The following is a 20,311-nucleotide window of genomic DNA, read 5'->3' on the forward strand; positions in this document are numbered from 1 at the left end:
ACTTCATCTTCTTCCAAAGTGTTCTCCAAAAAAAGCCAACAAACTTAGTGTCTCTATCTAAAACTATGCTCTTAGGTAATCCATGCAATCTCACCACTTCCTTGAAAAATAGGTCTACTACATGCAATGCATTGATGTCTTCTTACAAGGTATGAACTGAGCCATCTTTGAAAATCTATCCACTACCACAAATATAGAATCATTTCCTCTCGGTGTCTTAGACAATCCAAGTACAAAATCCATGCTTATATCCTCTCAAGGTCTTACCGGTACTGTCAAAGGTTTATACAATCCCACATTCTGACTACTACCTTTTGCAACTTGAAAAACTCTACAATTTTGCACATATCTCTTAACATCCTTATGAATCTAGGGCCAAAAGTACTACTCACTCACCAATGCAACTATTTTATCAATTCCAAAATGTCTAGCTAAACCTCCACTATGTTTCTCTTTGATTAGGTTCTCTCTCATGGAACTCTTAGGTATGCATAACTAAACTTTCTTGAATAACATCCCATCCTGAATGAAATAATCCAACCATTTGCTTCTATCAACCATAACCGGTTCTCTACATGCTTTCCAAGGTTTTGCAAAATCCAGGTCTTCATCATATAGGGTCTTGAAATCTTCAAAACCTAATAATATCACTCTCATCTCTATTAATAAATTCCTTCTCCTACTCAATGTATCAACAACTTTGTTAGATTTCCCACTTCTATGTTTCAACCCAGAGTTGTAACTCTACAATACCCATCTCATATGTCTCTGATTCAACTTACTCTTACTGTTCAAATACTGCAAATCTTGATGATCTGTATACAATACAAACTCCTTAGGCAACAAGTAGTGTCTCCATTTCTTCGAGGATTGAACTATGGCATAAAATTCCTGATCATACAATAAATATCTCTTTCACGCATCATTCAATTTCTCACTAAAATATGCTATTGCTCTCACTTCTTGACTCAAAACTTCTCCTATTGTTATTCCACTTGCATCACAATCCACTTGAAATACCTTATTGAAATCTGGTAAAGCCAACATGGGTTGCTCAGTCATTTTTTGTTTCAACAATTCAAAACTTTTGTTTGCTGTGGTGGTCCACTTGAATTCCTTCTGATCCCCTCTCATGGTCTCAGTCATAGGGTTATAAACTGAATTGAAATTTTTAATAAACTTCCGATAAAAACTAGCCAATCCATGAAATGATCTTACCTCTCCAATTCTTTCCAGTGTAGGCCACTCAACAATGGCTTTCACTTTCTCAGGGTCCATCTTCAAACCATCCTCAGATATCACAAAGCCTAAATAGACTAAATCATCCTTCATGAAAGTGAACTTCTTGATATTGATCAACAACTTTTCTTCTCTCAACCTCTTTAAAAATTGTCTTAACTGCAACAAATGCTCCTCTTTTGTTCTACTGAAAAATTAGAATGTCATCCAAATACACAATAACAAACTTACCCAAGAATTTATTTAATACCTCATTCATCAGCCTCATGAAAGTACTCAGTGCATTAGTCAATCCAAAAGGCATCACCAACCATTCATATAGTCCTTCATTTATCTTAAATGTGATAACTCAATGATGAACAGTTAGTACCAAACTGGTACTAAGAGGGGGGGTGAATCAATACAGGCAAAAATCACTTTTCCTTCAACCGGTTTGACTGAAAACTCTACAATTGATTGGCAAGCAATAACACCGGTCTAAACTAGATTACTCCTGGTTAAACATAGTAAGAATGTGAAAGACATAAACCGGTAGCTCTTAACTTTCCTCACAATCTAACATCTTATTTCCACTTCACCCATATGCATACACTAGTGATACATCAAAAAAAATGTAAAGACTTACTGGTTTAACATGCTTTGCCGCTTGACAGAAAATAACAAAGCATCACACATAACACACATATTTTTTCACGTGGAAACCCAACTGGGAAAAACCACGTTGGGAATGAATACCCACAAGCTGTTCTTTGAACCCTTTTGAAGTCCGCTCTGTTAGGAGTCTAGTCTGATTAGAGACTTTTACAATAGGTTCTGTTAGGAACCAATCCTGCTAGGGATCACCCGGTTAAGGGTTAAACCCTTTTAAAGGTTACCTTGTTAGAGGATTTCAAGAACTCAAAGATTTTGAGTCACCTTGTTAAAGGATTTATAGCAAGCTGGTTAAAGCTACCCTGTTAAGGGATTTTCCAATTATTGAAGTGATTAGAGATCAATAGGTATTACAATGATCTGGTAATAGCACTCAATGCCAATGTAGATCCATTTTAGTTCCTTCCTTCTATTAGGGTTCCCACAGATACTGAGAGGGGGGGTGAATTAGTATCTGACCGGTAATGAGATTTTCTTAAAATAGAACATGCAGAACATAAAGTAACCGTATACCGGTATGCAAGAATTAATGTAAATAACAGAATCAAAAACATCCACATGAAAAGAACATGATAAAACAAGATGTTTAACAAGGAAACCCGGTGTGGGAAAAACCTCGGTGGGATTTGTGACCCACAATATTCACTTACTGGCCAATAAGAGAATATTACTTACAATAGGGGCCTACACATGCAGGAAGGCCAACTGCCTAGAGCACACTGCTCAATAAGAAGTCACATTGACTTACAATGAGGATTATGCAAATCCAATGATCTGTACTGCTTTACAATAGCATCTTCAATGCTAGATTCAGTACCGTTTCATGCTCTGTTCTTAACATATACCCTTGACCTACAATTTCCACATTAGGTCTGCCTTATAATTTTCTTTATGCTTCCTATCCATATCCTACAAATGACTACAATGATCTCTTTTATATACAAGAGTCATTTTACAATTTGCCAGGTCGGCTTACAATTTTAAACAAAATATTACATATCAAAAATCCTGTCGGCCTCTGTGCAAGTATACATGTTCTCTTCTATGCCGATGCCGGTGTAGATTGATCTTGCTGATGCTGGTGCACTGTCTTGTTTGAATAATGCTTTTCCGGTATAATGTCTTGCTGGTGCCATAGGATTTGCAAGGTTGCCTGTGTAATGCTTTTCCGGTATAATGTCTTGCCGGTGCCGTAGGATTGCAAGGTTGCCTATGTAATGCTTTTGCTGGTATAATGTCTTGCCGGTGCCATAGGATTGCAAGGTTGCCATCAATGATGAAACCTTCAATCACACACAATGTCTCATTGGAGTGTCCATATGCCAACAATCTCCCCCTTTGGCATTGATGGCAACACTCATGAGAAATTTCAAAAGATATCCAAAAAATGTGTAGACCAAAAATGTTACCAAAAATGTGAGAACTCCCCTTGAGCATGTGATCCCTGTGTTTTGAATTTTCTCATCCTACTACTCCCCCTTTGGCATCAATGACAAAGGTTAGTAGATTTTGTAGTTGTACCAATTAATAACCTCAACCTTGTAGCTAGGTAGTTATTATCTGAAGAAGATCTCCCAAAATTAAGTTTATGCCATCCATAAACTTCTTACTATCTTTTATTGTTATCTCAGTTCTGTTTATTGTACTGGTGAGATACTGCAAGTGTTTTGCCGGTGTTTTGTTTCCCTGTGTTAGTGCCTCTGAGATTTCCTTCCGCAGAGATGCTAAATAGTCCAATCTTGGACTTAGTTTAGATCTCAAGAGTTTTGCCTTGTTTATTATTTTCTCTTTTTCTCTTTCCAATTTGAGTACTTCTTCCTCAAAATTTGTTATCTTTTCCTCAAAAACTGATAATGTATCAGGTGAGTTAACAAAATTATCTGCAAGTTTATTGATCTATTCCTGTACCTTGCTCATCTTTTTGTCTACATCTATGGTCAAAAAGTTTGTCTTACAGGTGTCTTTGTACATAGTTTTGTACTCTTTCAATAAATTGCATAGTTCCGGTAGAAGTGTGTCAAATTCCCTATTACACTTCTTTATTCCTTCCTCAAAGAATTTCTATTTCTCTTTTTCTACAATTTCCTTTATAGTTTCTACCTTTGTTTGCTCAAAATTTCCAGAAATATATTTACAAAGTGTATCCAATTGGCCTAAAGAATCTTTATTGTTTATATTACAATTAGGAGCTATTGATTTCAAAAATGGAATTGAATCATCTATTGCTTTATAAGCTTGTGAGCTATAATCAGTTATTTTCTTGATAGATTCAAGTAATACCTCAGTCACATTTGATGGTGACCCAACAAACTGAGTGCCGATGGAAGTGACCATGCTAGTATTGACGTCTAGTAGGTTTGTTTGTGTCTCCATCTCTTTAAGCACTGGTTTTCCTGCTTCATTTCTTACCGGTGGCATCTGTTATGGAGCCTTTAGCTCTGTTGGTTTCTCTGTTTGTGTTTCAGATTCCATCTTTTTCTCTATATCTATTGTCGGTTTCTCTGTGTTTCCTGTTACCAGAGGCTCTTTGGCTATACCTGATTTATCTATTGTATCCTTATCTACCGCTATGTTGATCTTCTGAGTATCAACATTCACAGTACATAGGACTTCAGGATTAGGATTATTATCCTCTGTATCCATACTCTCAGCTGTCGGTTGATCTTCAGTGGTTGTTGTTTTTACCCGTGGAGTATTTAGAGGAGGTGGGGGTAAGTTGTCTCTAATCTTGATACTTGGTGGTCCACCAACTTTACCTTTCCCTTTGTCCTTTTGATATACCAGAATGGGCTTAGGATTCCTATATTCTTCTTGTTTCTCTTTTTCAACCAAGAATATATCATAACCATTTTCTGTTTCCTTTGAAATCTCTGTAACTATACCTACCATTAGTGAAATTTGTTGGTGTGCAGTGGAAAAAACTGTCCGGTTGGCCTGAGCTATCAGATCATCAATTTCCTTAGATGAGTTAACCAGGTATACTGCAAGTAGTTTTTCTATTTTAATTTTCTTATCCAATTCAATTATTCCTTTCCTTCTGGCCTCAAGTCTTTTATATAGTTCATCACGAATTTCATTTAAGACTTGCAACAAAAACTTTTTATACATGTCCATGTGTAATATAACACTCTCCTCAACTTGTCCTTTCTCATCATCTGATAGGGTGTCATAGATTTTCCCTATGTTTTTCAATTTACCTTCCTCTATGATCTCATTCAGTAATATATCAAGAGGGGCCAAGTCAGTGTTTGTCTTTTTCTTCCTTTTGGGGGTCAGCTTCTTCTTAGGTGTGACCTTTCTGACTTGTTGCTTATGTCTTGTCATTCTAGGTGAAGGAGTGGTTGCCTATGACGGGTCTCTTTTCCTGACAACTCTTTTGAAGGTTGCTGGCATATCTCCTTCTAAGGAAGTACCTACCGGTGATAGATGAGTTTCAGGTTGTTGGGTTGCCAACTCATCTTCAGTTATGCCAGTTTTCTTTAATACATCTTCCTTTATGGCTTTTGCTTGTCTAGATCCTTTTCTCACAAATGCCTCAACCTTTTTCACTCTCTTATTAGATTGAATTTGACTTTCTATGGTCTCAGCACTACCAAATAATTCTTCCTTTGGTTCATTGGGGGCTTCCAGAAGTGTTTTGGCATAAGTTTCAATAATATGATCATCGGTCTCATAACCCATCTCTGTTACCCAAATTGTTCTTGGGATGATTGCTTCCATCTAGATCTCATCCTTTTTTATTACAAAACATATATCATCCTTGTATTTGTTGACAATTTCCTGTGATAGTTTGATTCTTTTGTTCATTTTGTCCTTTAGTGCTTGAAAATACTCATTGATATTCTTTTCTTTGTTTTCACCCATGTTGTTGAATAAGTCAGATAATTGTTTTCGTACTGGTATGTCAAATCCAAAATCCTTGTTGCCTATACCAGGAGCCTGTTTGGTTATATGAAGCATTAAGCATACAAGTAAATTTCCAAATCTAAAGGTTCCTTTCTTATCTTTCTTGATTTTGCTTAGGTTATCAATCAATTCATCTTTTAACCATTCGCAAACATCAATTTTTACATTGTCCTTAACCATGTCATAAGCACTCTTTATGCATAAACTGGAAACTAAGTTAAGCCTATTAGCATGAGTTGCTTTGTACCCTAAAATCATTCTAATGAATCTCACATTTGTATCAGTTACATCATTAACCCTCAATGATCTCTTGTCGGATGTTGCACCAGTTAACTTCGTTACTAGGTTATTGGAGACCTTCTTAGTCTTGTTAGGTCTATTACCAGTGGAAGGTAACCCTGTTACTGCTTTCATAGCTTCCTTTGTAATTTTGTGCACTGAATCAAGCCAAAAGAATGAAGCATGTACCTTGCTTAAAACTATCCTAATCACTTCCTTGGGAAATTCAGGAATGCAGAGGATTTTAGTGAATCCTAGGGTTTCAACAACTTTATGTTCAGGTTTCACATTTTCAGAATTGTCACATATAACAGTCTTATACATGTTTTTGATTTCTTCATCACCTAATTCCTCTATGTTGCAATGAATATACATTCTAGGGTCTTCTGCATAAACAACACCTTTTGGAATTTGGGAAAAAGCACTTGTATTGTCATCTTTCTTAGCTACCTCGGGAACTAGCTCAAACACGGGCCTAGGGTGTTTTATAACCTCAACTACTGTAGGGTTTTCTATGAATTCAGGTGTAGAGGAGGATGCCATGATGATAAATACCTTTTTCTGCCTTTGAATGGATTGACTGTTGAAGTGCTTTGCCTCTTTGCTCAAAAATGCCTTAGCTCAGAAATCTTCATGCTCTCTGAAAGTTTGAATGTTCGGTGACATGAAATGGAGCCAAAACCTTATTTTAAAAAGTCTTTTCTGCTACCTACCACATTAATTGCTTGCCGGTAATGTATTAGCTCAACTTTATTTGCTAGTAATGAATGATTTTCAACTTCTTTTCTCTAACCGAGGGAATAATAGCACATGTGTCATTAGATTGCTAAACCCTCAAGATAATTTTCTTCAATTTGATGAAGAACATCCTGCCGGTGGAGCATTGTTCTGTCCTGCCGGTGGAGCATCATATTGTCCTGCCGGTGGAGCATTTGTTGGTTCTACCAGTGGAGGAGTATCCCCAATATTTAGATCACCTTTTCTAATCCATTGCTTTGAAAATTCTTGCTTAACCTCTTCAACCTTTTCTTTACCCTTCAAACTAGTACTTTTGTTGTCTACCGGTGTACCTTTACTTCTACAAAATTTAGCAATATGACCAATCTTGTTACATGCATAACAAGTTACATTATTTTTCTGAATAGCTTTCCCATAACCTATGCCAGTTTGTGTTCTGCATTTATTTGATAATTGACCAAATCTTCCACAAACATAACATCTTACATTCATTCTGCAATTTTCAGAGTTATGACCAATTTTGTTGCATTTGGAGCATTGACCGGTGGGAGGATTGATGTTCTGATAATCCCTAGATCTACATTCATTTGCCCTATGACCATATTTATTGCAGTTAGAACATTTTCCATTGAATTTGTAAGTATTAGAAGGTCTTACTAGTTTGTTGTGATCTTGGGTATTTGTAGTACCGGAGCTTTCTCCAACTTCAAATCCAATTCCAAAAGTGTCACCTTTGGGTTTTTGATACTTCAATAAGGTACCAAGTTCTTCTGAGCTTTTCTTGATTTTTTCTTTGTGTTGATTTGCAATTTCCAATTCCCTTTCCAAGATTTCTTTTTGTCTCATTAGTTCATTTGAGTCATTCTGAGTATGCATCAGATCTGTTTTCAACATGTCATTTTCATAGCTAAGTCTTGTGTTCTCATTTGCTACATCACTTAGTCTCCTGGTCAATTCTTCTTCATTCTTCTTTCTGTCCTCAATCTCTTTGCAAAATCTCATAGTCATATCTTGCATTTCATTTTTTGTTGTCATGATCTCTTGTTTCAATTTCCTTATCATATCATTTAGTGATTCCTTTTCATCATTCTCATTTTGCAATTTTTCACAAAGTTCTCTTCTCTTATTTCTTGTAACAGTAAGATTTTCTTGAAGTGCCTGAATAATGTCCTGAGCTGCTTTTAAATCATCTTCTAATTTGATATTTTTCAATTTTTCTGCATCATAGTCAGTAAGAGCTCCTTCAAGTTGCTTCATCAGATTTTCCATCTTTACCGGTGTCAAGATCTTCCTCAAGCTATTAGGCTTCTGAAAATAGAGGACCAGGCTCTGATACCAATTGTTAAGGTTCCCATAGATACTGAGAGGGGGGGTTGAATCAGTATCTGATCGGTAATGAGATTTTCTTAAAATAGAACATGTAGAACATAAAGTAACAGTATACCGGTATGCAAGAATTAATGTAAATAACAGAATCAAAAACATCCACATGAAAAGAACACCATAACACAAGATGTTTAACGAGAAAACCCAGTGTGGGAAAAACCTCGATGGGATTTGTGACCCACAATATTCACTTACTGGCCAATAAGAGAATATTACTTACAATAGGGGCCTGCACATGCAGGAAGGCCAACTGCCTAGAGCACACTGCTCAACAAGAAGTCACATTGACTTACAATGAGGATTATGCAAATCCAATGATCTTTACAATAGCATCTTCAATGCCAGATTCAGGACCCATTCATGCTCTGTTCTTAACATATACCCTTGACCTACAATTTGCATATTAGGTCTGCCTTATAATTTTCTTTATGCTTCCTATCCATATCCTACAAATGACTTCAATGATCTCTTTTATATACAAGAGTCATTTTACAATTTGCCAGGTCAGCTTACAATATTAAACAAAATATTACATATCAAACATCTTGTCGGCCTCTGTGTCGGTATACATATTCTCTTCTGTGCCAGTGCCGGTGTAGATTGATCTTGCTAATGTTGGTGCACTATCTTGTTTGAATAATGCTTTGTCGGTATAATGTCTTGCTAGTGCCATAGGATTTGCAAGGTTTCCTGTGTAATGCTTTGCCGGTATAATGTCTTGTCGGTGCCATAGGATTGCAAGGTTGCCTGTGTAATACTTTTTCTAGTATAATGTCTTGCCGGTGCCATAGGATTGCAAGGTTGCCATCAATGACAAAACCTTCAATCACACAAAATGTCTCATTGGAGAGTCCATATGCCAACACCTTCTACACACACACTTTGCAGGTGTCAATTCTCTTATTTGGTCTGGCAAGAATCACGTATCTCTGCACTTAGATACACACACAACATTTTCCAACAACCTCAACATGAAACACAACATCAACCTTATAGGAAACAGATAGGTCGGTAGCATAAACCCTAAACTCTAAACGTTTAGGTTGAGTGGTTCAGTTAGTTCAATCCTGACCATTGAACACTTTGCATTTGAATACAATGGTCTTGAACAGATCTCAAGACATTCTCCATCATTCGTTCTTCACCGCTTCTTGGAGGCGATAACCCATCATGTATTCTTCACCGTTTGCAAGGACTTCACACATTCCTGAGGTAGATAGTACAATCCCCTTCATGTAAGACCCTTCATGTGCACGAGGCTGATGTGGTAACATGATCTGATCTCCATTACAATGCTAACTCATCACACAATACCATCGATTGAATCACATAGGCTTGAAACACTTCAACCAAAAACCCTAAGGCTAGGACTACCAACCAGTAGTCATACCATATTAAATCTTGATAGAAAACATTCCATATACCGGTTCACTTGGACAAACGTACCGCTTCACCTTTTTCACATATACCGGTTCACTTTGCCAATTGCTTAACTTCAATAAACTAGTTCACTCTTCAACATATTACCGGTTCTCTCTTCAGCATATTGACATCAATGACGACACAATATCATCATGTCAACATACTCTGCACATATGCCAACAAAATGTTGTCGTCCACTCATCACCTTCTTTGATCCTGATCTGATGATATCCACTCTTCAAATCTATCTTTTTAAGTATTTTGCTCCACTCAAATAGTCCATTATGTCATCCATCCTAGGTAAAGGAAACCAGTATTTCACTGTGATCTTGTTTATTGCTCTTGAATCAGTACACATCCTCCATTATCCATTCTTCTTAGGTACTAATACTGTTGGTACTACACAAGGGCTCAGACTTTCCCTGATTAAACCTTTCTTCAACATCTCCTACACTTGTCTATTGAGTTCTTCATTCTCTGTCAATGTCAACTAGTGTGCAGCTTTGTTAAGAAAACTAGCTCCGGGAACCAAGTCCATGCAATGACTAATATTTCTAATAAGTGGCATCCATCAGGTACATTATCTGAAATGATGTCCTCATATCCTGTCAGCAAATCTCTTATCTATGTCGGGTGTTCTCCTTCTAGTTTTGGTCTCTCAGTCTTCTTAGGATTTAAGGAAAAACACACATTCTCATGTCTCAGTCCATCCATGAATTTCCTTCCATCTACTAAATAGATTTTGGTATTTGTACAGACTTCACTCTTCAAAGGTTCCTCCAAAGGTAACAAGGTTTTCTTCATCCCATTGGCCACAATAGTGTATGTATTCTTCCTCCCATCATGTATTGCCTATCTATCAAACTATTGAGGTCTTCCCAACAAAAGATGACAAATATCCATAGGCATAATATCACACAAAACTTTATCATGATAATTCCCAATTTTCAATTTTACCAAACATTGTTCACATACTAACAACTTATGTTCATCCCAAATCCATGCTATCTGATAAAGCTTGGGGTGTTTCAATATCCCCAATTTCAACTTATTCACCATCTCTTCTGAAACAAGATAATTTGAACTACCACTATTAATAAAAAATTTACAACACTTACCAGATATCTTACATCTGGTCTTGAACAAGCTCTTTCTCTGCAATGGTTCTTCATCTCCTCCGGTATGACACAAATATGTCCTCATCATCAACAAGTCTCCATCATTCGGTTTATTGTCTGATCCAATGGGGTTTTCTTCCACTGCTGCTACTCTTCTGGTAGCCTCTATCTTCTTGCATTCAAATGCACAGTGTCCTTCTCCTCCACATTTAAAGAAGGTTCCTCTAAATATCCTCTTGTCTTGTCTTCAAAATTTCTCATTCAGGTAACCATTCGGTTCTCTCCTCCGGTAGAATTTTTATCATCCTTTCGGTATGAATTACCTTCTTTTCTCACTTCCTTGTCCTTATTCTAATTTGTACTGGTTCCTCTTCCTTTGGTATATCCTCTTCCTCCTTGAAATCTTCCTCCGATAAACCTTCCACCTCTACCTCTCTGTCTCTACCCACGTCTTTTATTCAATTTCTCCTCAACCTTTATTAAATATTGGTAAGCCTCTTCAACACTCTCCAATTCGATCATACAGAGTTCATCTTGTATAGACTTCTGTAATCCATTCAAATATCTTGCAATTTGTTCAACTTCATCATCAACATGTCTGGAATTGATGTTCAATTTGTAAAATGCTTCGGTGTACTCCTTCACACTAGATTCCTTCTATCTTAGATTTTTCAACTTCTGGAACAAATCCACTTGATAATTCATCAGGACAAACTTTGATTTTAACTTATCAATCATCCTATCCCATTTCTTAATCTTTTCTTTACCTCTTCTTTTCTTATCAACTTGCAAATTCTCCCACCAAAAAGATGCATTACCCTTCAACCGGATTCAGGAATATTTCACCTTCCTCTCTTTTGTAGTGTTTTCAAAATCAAAATACTTCTCCATCTCTGAGATCCAATCCATCAATTCATTTGAATCTAACTTCCCATCATATTTCGGTGGGGTAAAACAAGGTTTAGTGTTCGTCCTACTCAAAACCCTTAAAAACCTTTCTTCGTCCAGATCAACTACTGGTAGGCTCAATTTTTCTGTCAGGGCTTCTTCTCCTTCATCTTTCCTCACATCCTCAATATGTTGGCCTCTTCTCTAGGTTGTCTCCACAACTTCTAACTGGGTTGTTGTTCCCCGCAACATCTCCATCACAATAGGGTCTGCATTCCCACGCGCTCCACCATTCCTAGTTCCTCTTCGCACCATTGATTCACTCCAGTCCTCTATAATTGCAGGTTGGATCTGCAATTTGCCACCCTACAACAAAATTTAGGACACACAACCTCCAGAATGAAACTTTCTGATACCACTTGAAGCAGTCACCGATGAGGAGGGACCTCAAGAAGATCAATCCAAACTGGTTAGCAAGAGTAAACACAATAGAAACACACAGATATGATGGACACAATGCAGAACAAATAGTTTTATTGCATGAAAGTTAATTACATCTAACCGGTAACAACCGGGTTACAACATACCAGCACACAGGCCTGGTAGAATAGGTCACAACTAGGACCTCAAATCAAAAGATCTATCTTCTAGGCACAGTCTATCTCTGATTGATCCTAATTGATCTTCTATTGATTCTCCATTTATTACATTCTAAAGCATGATTATGAATATATATATCAATCCAAAGGATCCGTTGGCCCAAAAAGGATCAAAAACCCAAAGAACAAGACCTAACATGCAAAATGAACAAGGTCGGCCTCCACCAAGAGATTCCTCCAGAAAATCCAAAGGATAAAATGTAGAAGGTCAGCCACACACCAAGAAACATCAAGATCAACATCCAAGGCTCTGCAAGCTTCAGAATGGGTTCTAGTAGATCACTAGAATAGGTCTCAGGAAATCGGTAACAAAGGAACAACCAGTAACAAGAAACTATCATTGAAACCGGTAGCGATATCTTATTAGAAAGTGATCCAAATGAGATGCTGTTTGGAAGAAAGAAATATGATCAAGTCTTCAAGTAGAATCCAACTCCACAGGATTCGGTGAGCCAAAACTAAGACACACAGAAAGGAAGACTGAAACTGCAAACAGAAAATAAAACATAAAAGAAAATGTTTTGGGTTGATGCAAGATTGCTGTAAACCAGGGATGCTCCTGCATCAAGAAAATACCTATCCAATTTTGTATACCATGCTCATTGTGCCTGTTTGAGTTAATACAATGCCTTCTTAAATCTGCATACCATATCCAGATGTTCTGTCAATTTTAATCCATCCAGCTTCTGAATGTAAACTTCTCCTTCTAGATCTCCATTCAAAAATGTTGATTTGACATCCATTTGATAAACTTTAATATTCTTGTAAGAAGAAAATGTAGGAAACATATTGTTAGAATATTCTCATTGGTGTCATTGATGTTTTGGTGATCAGGAAACATGAGTCTAGAAGATTCCAATATAGGTTCTACAAGCTCTAGCACTTATTTTGGTTCGGCCTATTTCATTTTACGATCTACATCCCTTTGCTCTATCAAGTTTTTTTGTAAGGCTTCGAGATCATGCTACATTTGATATTTTTGGTGGTCATGTTTTTTTGCAGCATAGTTATGGATTTGATAATGAAGTACCCTGTCTTCTAGCTTAGTACAATATGAATATTTTGGTCTAGTTTCCTCCAAAATCATCGATGATAAATTAACTCCAATGATCCTATCTATTTCTTAAGGTATGATGAAAGTCTTTTTGTGTTTTCACTGACATCTTCAATATATTAAGATCAATTTTTTGTAGTAGCGTGTAAAGGCTTTTTCGGACTAACCTTTAACTCTGGTTAAGCCAACTTCATGAAGACTCATTTGATATATATTTAGATGCTTAGTGATGATTAGAGCATGATCTTTTTAGATCATTTTGTTGTATGAAAAATGAATGTGAAAGTGATTATAGAGAATGTATATAGTGAACATAATTGTTATTATGAACAACAAATGTGAAAATGATTATGATAGATGCAATTATAACAGTTCAATTTTGTAATATTGGCATTAAGTCATCATCCAGTAGTGAATTGTTTTTCTCTAGATAGTGAGTCCATCTAGTAGTCAGTCACCTTGTGAGGCCCTACCTCGACCCATCCTATCACTTCAGTTATTTTCATATTGGAACTATTATGGATGCTAGTTTTGACACACTATGGATATAGAACTTTATATGGTCCCACGATTTTGGTAATATTGATATATATTGATGCTTCATTTCTATGCCTTGTGGTTATAGAATATTATATGATCCTAGATTAAGGTAACATTGTGACGATGTATGTTATTATCTGAATTTTAGGATTTGTTATAATGCTAGAAATATGTTTGCATATCTTGTAAATGGATCAAATTTTGAGGATTATGATGAATTGCTTTGATTTGTGACAAATCATATTTTATAATAACAAGTCTATGCATAATGAATGTATTGTATTCTAATTATGTGTTTTATATTATATAAGGCTATTGGGAAGTACTAATATTTAAATTGAGATGTGTAGGAAATTATCCATGTGACCATGGAAATATTATGAAGAATCAAGCCTAGGCCTATGTGCATTCGTAAAACCAGGGGTTGTCTATTTGGAGAGGCAACACCCCATATGTATTGTATTTTATTCGTAAATGTAAAATGTTGCATGAGTGTAAATTGTATTTATTAAATTGTTTAAATCGTTTAAGGGACAATTGCCACGTGTGTATTATGATGTGGAATTATTTTGTAGTGTCACTTGACATCTATGTAGTATGTTGTGTTGGCAATTTGTCGTGTCACCTTTTTTGGAGAGTTTTATTTTTTGTTAATTGTTATATCTCCAAATTATCCTTGAAGGAACCAAGAAATCTAGGTTAGTGAGCCACAAGGAGGGTCAACTCAGAGTTGACCCGTAGGTTAACTTTAGGTGGACTTTCTGAGGGTCAAATCAACTCCTAGAGTCAATTTTAGAGCATTTCTATTAGGCCTCATGGGGTACCTATGGGTGAAGGCCAAAATTGACCATGTGTCCTTCCCTTAGGACTTGTTTAACTACCCAAAAAAGTGTTTTCCCAAGATGGACGAATTCCATCTATAGGAGTGCCATCCTTGGTAGGATAACCTTCTTGATGGAAGTAATCCCTCTTCCCCATTCCATTTCCCTTCTCTAGGTACCTAGGTTAGGGAGTGTGTAAGACCTAGGGAAGACCAATCCAATGGGGGATCCCTCACTCAATCCAAGAGGTTGGAAGGAGTGAGAGAGGCCTTCTTAGGCTAGGAATAGAAGCTTAGTGAGCTAATCACCCACTCTCCATCCTAGGAGATTTTTGGAGAAATTTTTTGGAGGAAAACCAGTTTTAGGGATAATAAATTTGGGCTAAGTATTTGCAGAAAAAGATTGAGGATTGCGCAACTCTTCATCAAGCTTTCCCCTAGATTTTCCTTGGCAGTTCAAGGTTGGTGTTACTTTTTCCCTCTTATGTAAATGTAAAAACGTTCTAGAATGCTTGAATGGAAATTGTTGTATTTCTTTATTTGTGTTGTACTTGTAAAAATCTATGTGATTTCTTGCTTATTTCTGTTTTATGTATTGTTGTGCTTGGGGAGTGTTCAAGACCATCCTTTCCTTGGGAGGATAGATTGGTCTTGGGGGTGGAAGGAGCTTGACAGCCCTTAGGGTGAGAGGCTCTCATTATGAGAGTGATCTCAAGGGTCTGTCCATGAGACCCTTGCTGCTTTTCTTTTGTGTTATTTCACTTGGGGGTCATAAGGGGAGCAAATATGGCATGTTGCCTTTTGGGGGGTCACAAGGGTGTAGGGGTTAAGGATGATTTTTGGTTATGCTTTCATGGATGCCATGAGTTGGCTGTAAGTTCTATCTAGCAGAATTCTCCCATAGGGTACTTGGTCCACTTCCACCCTAGTAAGACATCACATTTTGTGATGGAGTTTCAACTTGGGAAGGGATGTGTCTGTTGTGTTGATTTTCCCCTTTGCTTGTTGTGTTGCTTGGTTGTAACCCCATCTAGGTGTTGATTCTCCAAGCTCGGGGGTGGCTTCTAGTAAGCCTAGGTTGGGAGGTGAGCACCCCATGGTCACAGCCTTAAAATTCTGTATGCAGGTTGCTGGGAAAAGAATCTAGGAGTTGCAGATTTTTATTCAGATACAAATTTTCTATTTAGATGCAGAAAAGCAAAAATGTAATTCTATGATTTGTTGCAAAAAAAAAATGTAAATAAAGAGCTTTAAGTTGTTTTCTTTTATTCCCCGTATAAAGAAATGTGTTCTTTTATTCAAGTCCTCATCATTAAGAATGAGAGACTGGTTGGATTATTTCACCTATTTTAAATATGGGTCATTGTATTCAAATATTCTGTAAGCAATGTACATTTTATTTAAATTCTGAAGCCTATTATGTTGCTGTAAACTATATCAAAATTATGTCTCAGAAAGAATTTTGTTATCTTGTTTATTTCTGCAATTTAAAAAAAAAGAGAAAGGAATGCATTATGTTTAAGTATTTACTTGCAAAGTTTATTTACTACTATTTTGTTACTTTTAACTCTGTTTAGGCATAGCTAAAAAATAACTAGTATTTAAACAAGTAGATTGTTGTAGAAAATATGTTGCATAACTATTTTTTTTTTTTTAAATAATAACTTCTGAATGTTGTATATTAAGATAAATCACACCTAGGAAATGAGATCTAAAAATAGTGAATGTGCCAGTATTTAACCCACTCCTGCAAGTTGTAAAACAAAAAAATATATATATATATCATGGACCTATGTATTGCTGTTAAAAAAAAATAGGGGTTGCATGCTTATGTGTTAAAATTATTCAAAATAAGCTTCCTAACCCTATTAGGTTGATATATATATATATATATATATATATATATCCTTGCATTTAAAAACATACTCAATGGATACTTTAAAAAAAAGAAGAGATACATATATCTATATTCTGGTCATGGTTGTATATATATATATATATACTTATATATTTAAAAAAAATATATCATATAAATAAAAAACTAGAAAAAAAAAAAGAGGAAATCGGGGGTACCGGCCGAGCCACTGTGTTTACACATAGTGGGGCGGCGCGGGAGGCACTGCACTGTGTGTAGACATAGTGGAATGGCCGCGGCCGCCACTGTGCTACACACAGTGAGCGGCACCCCGCCACTGTGTGTATACACAGTGGGTGGCGGTAATACCGTCCGCCACTGTGTGTGCACACAGTGGGCGGCGCTGCCCACCACTGTGTGTACGCACAGTGGCATCCGGGGGAGCCCGTGCCACCACCTCCGCCCATAGCTTTCGAAACCCCTCCTCCGTCCATGGCTGTCGTGCCCTAACCCGACCCCGTACCTGCACAGTCACACACACAAACCACAAAAAGAGAAGAAAAACAAACCCTAACCCATTCAGGTAGGGTAAAATAAAAGAATATTTAGGGTTTAATTTAAATTAAATAGAAGAGGAGAAATTCAAACAAAAGTGAGTAATAAATAGGAATGTAATCCTAACCCAATTTCGAGTTAGGGTTAGCATTTTATGAATAAGGGATTTCTTTATTTAAAAGAATTTTGAATTAGATATGGGAAATTTGAATTGAGTTTTAATATTTTAACTAATATTTAGGGTTATTTAAATAATTGAATTATTATATGCTTATATTCCTTAGAGAATTAAAATTTTAATATAGTTATTTCAAAAGGTTTAAAATGAAGATTTAATGTAGTTGGATACACTATACACTTAATCAAATTAATTTATTTAATTAGTCAATAGATTATCCTCGATTTAATTGTAGACGTTAGGTTATATTGTAAATGGGGAAAATTTAAAAGGGGAAATTGTAAATTAATTTTATGAATCATAAGCTTTGAGACCGGCATTGGCCAGATGAATTAAATCGCCAAAATAAAAAGGTTAGGGAAATATTAAAATTTATTAGGATAAAACTGAATTTATTTGACTAATGACCTTGTGAAATTTGAGCCTATGACGGTTAGATTTAAATAATGAAATTGGCACGCAATCAATCAATTAATTTAAAAATTGAGAATTCCTTATCATTGTTTGGTCAGAAATGAATTCAAAGTGATTTAGGTATTTAAATAATCCGCGACTTTATTTAATAGTAGCTTATTCTAAGAAAATTAATCTAACTAATTAAAATGCGACAACCCCCTTGAGAATAAATAATCTCCATTAATTAACGCTTCTTATTTGATTTAGTTAATTCAATCCAATTTTAGAGAACAACTCTCTACACATCTTAGTTAAGACAAAACTCTATTGATCTCTTTTAATGTAGACTATGTTATGAGTTATGTTGTTTAAAAAAAAAAATTTGTTGTTCCGTTTTTGCCCAAAAGTTTGGGCACAACATTTTGGTATCAGAGCAAGGTTTCCAACACTAGGAGCCTTTCTCCATTACATTTCACTTTAATTATCTAAATTAATCAAATTTTTTCCCCCAAAAAAAATAAAAATTATTTATTTATTTAGTTAATTTTTATTTCTCTCATTAGGATGCCTCTGACTACGTGACAAGCTCGCAAGCGCAGAAGGGGTCCTAAGCATACACATATGGAACACGAGGATGTTGATAGGGAGGAACCGGTTCCAGAAGGGAACCAGGAAGTGCCTCTCAAACCACCGGTTGACCCTAACTGAGACATCTTTCTAGCTCTTCAGAACTTGATTGGGATAGTGCAGGATAGGCTTCCAGCAGTGGACTGTCATGCAGACAATCAGAACTCAGGGAGTCATAGGTCAATAGATAGGGAACGGAGTAGGTTTCCACCTCCTAATCCCATAGAGGGTGAGGTAGAGCATGAGTCAGAGTCCATTCACCTGCCCGGACCACCTCCAGTAGCAGCACCTGTGTACTTTGAGAGAGCACATCGGGAACCAGGAGATCTGATTAGAGAGGTTTTGCACCTCCAGCCACCATCTTTTGGAGGATCTACTGATGGAGTAGAGGCTGAGGCATGGCTTTTGAGCCTAGATCAGTGCTTCGCATTGCGATCTTATGAAAGCAATCTAAAGGCACAAGTTTCAGCCCACCTTCTGAGATCGACAGCCTCCACATGGTGGAAGCAGGAGGAATTCAAGTGCAGACTCACTACAGATACCATCACATGGGAAATCTTCACAGAGAGGTTCAGAGAGAGGTACCTGTCAGAGCACTTCAGGCAGCATAGGATTGATGAGTTCCACGACCTCCGGCAGAAGGGTCTCTTAGTGACCCAGTACGAGAGTAAGTTTATTGAGCTCCTACCTTATGTAGATTACCTAAAGGACGAGAAGTTGCTTGTCAACCAATTTGTCAGGAGACTTAATGCTGGGATAGCAGGACTAGTGAGGATGGCCACTCCTGGAAGCCTTCAGGTTGCCATAGAGAAGGCCCTTATAGCCGAGGAGATTCAGATCAGGCCATAGGATACGAGGGATTGGTTCCAGAACCAAAACCCGGCTCCCCAGTCTTTCGGGTTTCAGAAACCCCATTGGAAAGGCAACCACAGAAATGTTTCGGGGTCCTATAAACCCCCTCCTCTGCAGCAGTCACAGCAGAGTCAGAGATAGAGGCCCCCTCAGGGACAGCAGGGCTCCAGGCCCAAGCAATGGCAGTCACAGGGTCTTAGGCATGACCAAAGAGCACAGGGTACATACACACCCCCGGCACAGGCTCAGCAGTCCTCCAGGGGTGGGTACAGTGGTTCTAGCCGGACAGGTGGGCATCCTTTTTCTAGGCCTCAGGGTGCATAGTTCCAGGCACGCGATGCTTGCTTCACATGTGGAGCCATGGGGCACATGGCGAGAGAGTGTCTATAGGGTTAGATGACAGGAAATTAGAGGATGGCAACATCCGAGCCTACAGTTGGGGATATGGGCAAGTCCCATAGAGTCTTCGTAGTGGTTGACAACCGCCAGGCAGAGCACCAGGCCACAGTCATCGAGGCTGCGGGTAAGATCAGAAGTAGCTGTATTTCTATATTATTTGACTCAGGAGCAACTGACTCCTTTATATCTCCATTGGTTGTGGAGCGTTGTGGGCTAGTGGCAGTAAGGCAAAGTGTCAGCTGGGAAGTGGAGTTAGCTTCAGGGGCTAGAGTGTCAGTGGATTCAGAGGTTAGGGGATGTCTGCTCCAGATTGGTAATACCACCACCTTAGTAGACCTTAGAGTTACGCCACTCGGATCTTATGGCATCGTACTTGGCATGGATTGGCTTTATGCGCATAGAGCCAAGATGGATTGTCACTTGAAAAATATCGAGTGTGAGGATGATCATGGTGCTCCCATAGTAATCACTGGGATTCAGAGACCCGTGTCTCTTCGTATGATATCCGCTATGCAGCTTAATCGGAGCATGCAGAAGGGATGCCAGTTGTTTGCTATCACGATCAGTGACAGAGAGGAAGAAAATGAGAAGGAGCCTTCTATAGATGATCATCCCATCCTTGAGGCTTTTGCAGATGTGTTTCCAGCTGAGCTACCTGGTATGCTGCCTAGCAGAGAGATTGACTTCCACATAGATTTGGTACCGAGAGCTGAGCCAGTTTCGAGAGCACCTTATAGGATGACCACTCA

Source organism: Cryptomeria japonica, chromosome 6, assembly GCF_030272615.1.
Source record: "Cryptomeria japonica chromosome 6, Sugi_1.0, whole genome shotgun sequence".
NCBI classification, from domain to species: domain Eukaryota; kingdom Viridiplantae; phylum Streptophyta; class Pinopsida; order Cupressales; family Cupressaceae; genus Cryptomeria; species Cryptomeria japonica.